General features: G+C 54.9%; 1 protein-coding gene across 1 annotated transcript in view; it reads left to right on the plus strand.

The window, feature by feature from the left end:
• Positions 1–5,000, plus strand: part of LOC135541244 (balbiani ring protein 6-like) — a 9,541-nt gene that overhangs the window by 640 nt on the left and 3,901 nt on the right. The window lies entirely within an intron of this gene.

A 5,000-nucleotide genomic window follows, 5' to 3' on the forward strand; every position in this document is an offset into this window, starting at 1 on the left:
CAGTAGGGCCTGCTCCCCTCCTTCTCCCCACAGTAGGGCCTGCTCCCCTACTTCTCCCAACAGTAGGGCCTGCTCTCCTCCTTCTCCCCACAGTAGGGCCTGCTCCCCTCCTGCTCCCAACAGTAGGGCCTGCTCCCCTCCTTCTCCCCACAGTAGGGCCTGCTCCCCTCCTTCTCCCCACAGTAGAGCCTGCTCCGGTCCTTCTCCCAACAGTAGAGCCTGCTCCCCTGCTTCTCCCCACAGTAGGGCCTGCTCCACTCCTGCTCCCAACAGTAGGGCCTGCTCCCCTCCTTCTCTCTACAGTAGAGCCTGCTCCCCTGCTTCTCCCCACAGTAGGGCCTGCTCCACTCCTGCTCCCAACAGTAGGGCCTGCTCCCCTCCTTCTCCCAACAGTAGGGCCTGCTCCCCTCCTTCTCCCCACAGTAGGGCCTGCTCCCCTCCTGCTCCCAACAGTAGGGCCTGCTCCCCTCCTTCTCCCAACAGTAGGGCCTGCTCCCCTCCTTCCCACAGTAGAGCCTGCTCCCCTACTTCTCCCAACAGTAGAGCCTGCTCCCCTGCTTCTCCCCACAGTAGGGCCTGCTCCCCCTGCTCCCAACAGTAGGGCCTGCTCCCCTCCTTCTCTCTACAGTAGGGCCTGCTCCCCTCCTTCTCCCCACAGTAGGGCCTGCTCCCCTCCTTCTCCCAACAGTAGGGCCTGCTCCCCTCCTTCTCCCCACAGTAGAGCCTGCTCCGGTCCTTCTCCCAACAGTAGAGCCTGCTCCCCTGCTTCTCCCCACAGTAGGGCCTGCTCCACTCCTGCTCCCAACAGTAGGGCCTGCTCCCCTCCTTCTCTCTACAGTAGAGCCTGCTCCCCTCCTTCTCCCCACAGTAGGGCCTGCTCTCCTCCTTCTCCCCACAGTAGGGCCTGCTCCCCTCCTGCTCCCAACAGTAGGGCCTGCTCCCCTCCTTCTCCCAACAGTAGGGCCTGCTCCCCTCCTTCTTCCCACAGTAGAGCCTGCTCCCCTACTTCTCCCAACAGTAGAGCCTGCTCCCCTGCTTCTCCCCACAGTAGGGCCTGCTCCCCCCTGCTCCCAACAGTAGGGCCTGCTCCCCTCCTTCTCTCTACAGTAGGGCCTGCTCCCCTCCTTCTCCCCACAGTAGGGCCTGCTCCCCTCCTTCTCCCCACAGTAGGGCCTGCTCCCCTCCTTATCCCAACAGTAGAGCCTGCTCCCCTCCTTCTCCCCACAGTAGGGCCTGCTCCCCTCCTTCTCCCCACAGTAGGGCCTGCTCCCCTCCTTCTCCCAACAGTAGGGCCTGCTCCCCTCCTTCTCCCCACAGTAGGGCCTGCTCCCCTGCTTCTCCCCACAGTAGGGCATGCTCCCCTCCTTCTCCCAACAGTAGGGCCTTCTCCCCTCCTTCTCCCCACAGTAGGGCCTGCTCCCCTCCTTCTCCCAACAGTATGGCCTGCTCCCCTCCTTCTCCCAACAGTAGTGCCTGCTCCGGTCCTTCTCCCAACATTAGGGCCTGCTCCACTCCTTCTCCCAACAGTAGGGCCTGCTCTCCTCCTTCTCCCCACAGTAGGGCCTGCTCCCCTCCTTCTCCCCACAGTAGGGCCTGCTCCCCTCCTTCTCCCCACAGTAGAGCCTGCTCCCCTACTTCTCCCAACAGTAGAGCCTGCTCCCCTGCTTCTCCCCACAGTAGGGCCTGCTCCTCCCCTGCTCCCAACAGTAGGGCCTGCTCCCCTCCTTCTCCCAACAGTAGGGCCTGCTCCCCTCCTTCTCCCAACAGTAGGGCCTGCTCCGCTCCTTCTCCCCACAGTAGGGCCTGCTCCCCTCCTTCTCCCAACAGTAGGGCCTGCTCCCCTCCTTCTCCCAACAGTAGGGCCTGCTCCGCTCCTTCTCCCCACAGTAGGGCCTGCTCCCCTCCTTCTCCCCACAGTAGGGCCTGCTCCCCTCCTTCTCCCCACAGTAGGGCCTGCTACCCTCCTTCTCCCCACAGTAGGGCCTGCTCTCCTCCTTCTCCCCTCAGTAGGGCCTGCTCTCCTCCTTCTCCCCTCAGTAGGGCCTGCTCTCCTCCTTCTCCCCACAGTAGGGCCTGCTCCCCTCCTTCTCCCATCAGTAGGGCCTGCTCTCCTCCTTCTCCCCACAGTAGGGCCTGCTCCCCTCCTTCTCCCCTCAGTAGGACCTGCTCTCCTCCTTCTCCCCACAGTAGGGCCTGCTCTCCTCCTTCTCCCCTCAGTAGGGCCTGCTCTCCTCCTTCTCCCCTCAGTAGGGCCTGCTCCCCTCCTTCTCCCCTCAGTAGGGCCTGCTCTCCTCCTTCTCCCCACAGTAGGGCCTGCTCCCCTCCTTCTCCCCACAGTAGGGCCTGCTCCCCTCCTTCTCCCCACAGTAGGGCCTGCTACCCTCCTTCTCCCCACAGTAGGGCCTGCTCTCCTCCTTCTCCCCTCAGTAGGGCCTGCTCTCCTCCTTCTCCCCTCAGTAGGGCCTGCTCTCCTCCTTCTCCCCACAGTAGGGCCTGCTCCCCTCCTTCTCCCAACAGTAGGGCCTGCTCTCCTCCTTCTCCCCACAGTAGGGCCTGCTCCCCTCCTTCTCCCCTCAGTAGGGCCTGCTCTCCTCCTTCTCCCCACAGTAGGGCCTGCTCTCCTCCTTCTCCCCTCAGTAGGGCCTGCTCTCCTCCTTCTCCCCTCAGTAGGGCCTGCTCCCCTCCTTCTCCCCTCAGTAGGGCCTGCTCTCCTCCTTCTCCCCACAGTAGGGCCTGCTCCCCTCCTTCTCCCAACAGTAGGGCCTGCTCTCCTCCTTCTCCCCACAGTAGGGCCTGCTCCCCTCCTTCTCCCCTCAGTAGGGCCTGCTCTCCTCCTTCTCCCCTCAGTAGGGCCTGCTCCCCTCCTTCTCCCCTCAGTAGGGCCTGCTCCCCTCCTTCTCCCCTCAGTAGGGCCTGCTCCCCTCCTTCTCCCCTCAGTAGGGCCTGCTCCCCTCCTTCTCCCCTCAGTAGGGCCTGCTCCCCTCCTTCTCCCCTCAGTAGGGCCTGCTCCCCTCCTTCTAAAAATCTGTCGTTCTGCCCCTGCACAAGGCAGTTAACCCACTGTTCCTCGGCCGTTATTGAAAATTAGAATTTGTTCTTAACTGGCTTGTCTAGTTAAATAAAGGTAAAAAAAACACAAATGCATGAGTCCTGAGTTTCAAAGTTCCGAAATGACTTTTTATTTATTTATTTAAAATGTTGTCTCTGTACTTTGGTCTTGTACATACAGTGCTAACTTTCAAAACGTTCAAATAACTTACTAGCCTAACTATCAAACTTTGACCGAGTGCTACTGTATTCTTATACATATTCAAGAGACTTTAATGCTCTACAAGTAACAGTCTGAATGAGGAAGCCACTCGTCCATTGACCCAGGCCTTTGTTTTCATTGTCCATTTTAGGACACCACGTTTACGTTTTAGTCATTTTAGCAAAAGCTCTTATCTAGAGCGGCTTACAGTCAGTGGCATTCAACTAGATGTCATAGTTCATGCAAAGTCAGATCTTCCTTCATTAATTAAAGCAGCAATCAGCTTAATCAGTGCTAGTAAGAAAAGACCAGTGGAAGTGTTTGTGATGTCCCGTGTGGCTGTTGTTAGAGGATGGTGCTTGCAATGCCAGGGTTGTGGGTTTGAGTCCCATGGGGGGGGGGGGTATGAATATGAATCCACTATCTGCTGTAAATGACTCTGGATGAGAGTGTCTGCTAGATGACTATAATGTAAGAGTGAACACAGAATACATGCCCAACACATTGCATTCTTTCTCAGTAGTGGAGTTTTCTCTGTAGGTTACAATGGTAGCGCTGGAGACCATAGCGATGACACAGCCTGTATAGTTAACTCCTCTGTACAGTCTCTGCTCCATGCTGGTTGAAATCAATACTGCACGATTCCTTAGCTAGATACTATTCATATGCTGTTGGATGGCGCTTTGTGTGTGTGTTTACTGAGGTCTGATTCAGTCTTTACTGAGGTCTGATTCAGTCTTTACTGAGATCTGATTCAGTCTTTACTGAGGTCTGATTCAGTCTTTACTGAGATCTGATTAATGATTCAGTCTCTACTGAGGTCTGGTTCAGTCTTTACTGAGGTCTGATTCAGTCTCTACTGAGGTCTGATTCAGTCTCTACTGAGGTCTGATTCAGTCTTTACTGAGGTCTGATTCAGTCTCTACTGAGGTCTGATTCAGTCTTTACTGAGGTCTGATTCAGTCTCTACTGAGGTCTGATTCAGTCTTTACTGAGGTCTGATTCAGTCTTTACTGAGGTCTGATTCAGTCTTTACTGAGGTCTGATTCAGTCTTTACTGAGGTCTGATTCAGTCTTTACTGAGGTCTGATTCAGTCTTTACTGAGGTCTGATTCAGTCTTCACTGAGGTCTGATTCAGTCTTTACTGAGGTCTGATTCAGTCTTTACTGAGGTCTGGTTCAGTCTTTACTGAGGTCTGGTTCAGTCTTTACTGAGGTCTAATTCAGTCTTTACTGAGGTCTGATTCAGTCTTTACTGAGGTCTGGTTCAGTCTTTACTGAGGTCTAATTCAGTCTTTACTGAGGTCTGGTTCAGTCTTTACTGAGGTCTGGTTCAGTCTTTACTGAGGTCTGATTCAGTCTTTACTGAGGTCTGGTTCAGTCTTTACTGAGGTCTGGTTCAGTCTTTACTGAGGTCTAATTCAGTCTTTACTGAGGTCTGGTTCAGTCTTTACTGAGGTCTGATTCAGTCTTTACTGAGGTCTGATTCAGTCTTTACTGAGGTCTGGTTCAGTCTTTACTGAGGTCTGGTTCAGTCTTTACTGAGGTCTGGTTCAGTCTTTACTGAGGTCTGGTTCAGTCTTTACTGAGGTCTGGTTCAGTCTTTACTGAGGTCTGGTTCAGTCTTTACTGAGTGATTCATTCTTTACTGAGGTCTGGTTCAGTCTTTACTGAGGTCTGATTTAGTCTTTACTGAGGTCTGATTCAGTCGTTACTGAGTGATTCAGTCTTTACTGAGGTCTGATTAATG

The sequence above is a fragment of the Oncorhynchus masou genome, chromosome 6, assembly GCF_036934945.1.
Source record: "Oncorhynchus masou masou isolate Uvic2021 chromosome 6, UVic_Omas_1.1, whole genome shotgun sequence".
In the NCBI taxonomy this organism is placed as follows: Eukaryota; Metazoa; Chordata; class Actinopteri; order Salmoniformes; family Salmonidae; genus Oncorhynchus; species Oncorhynchus masou.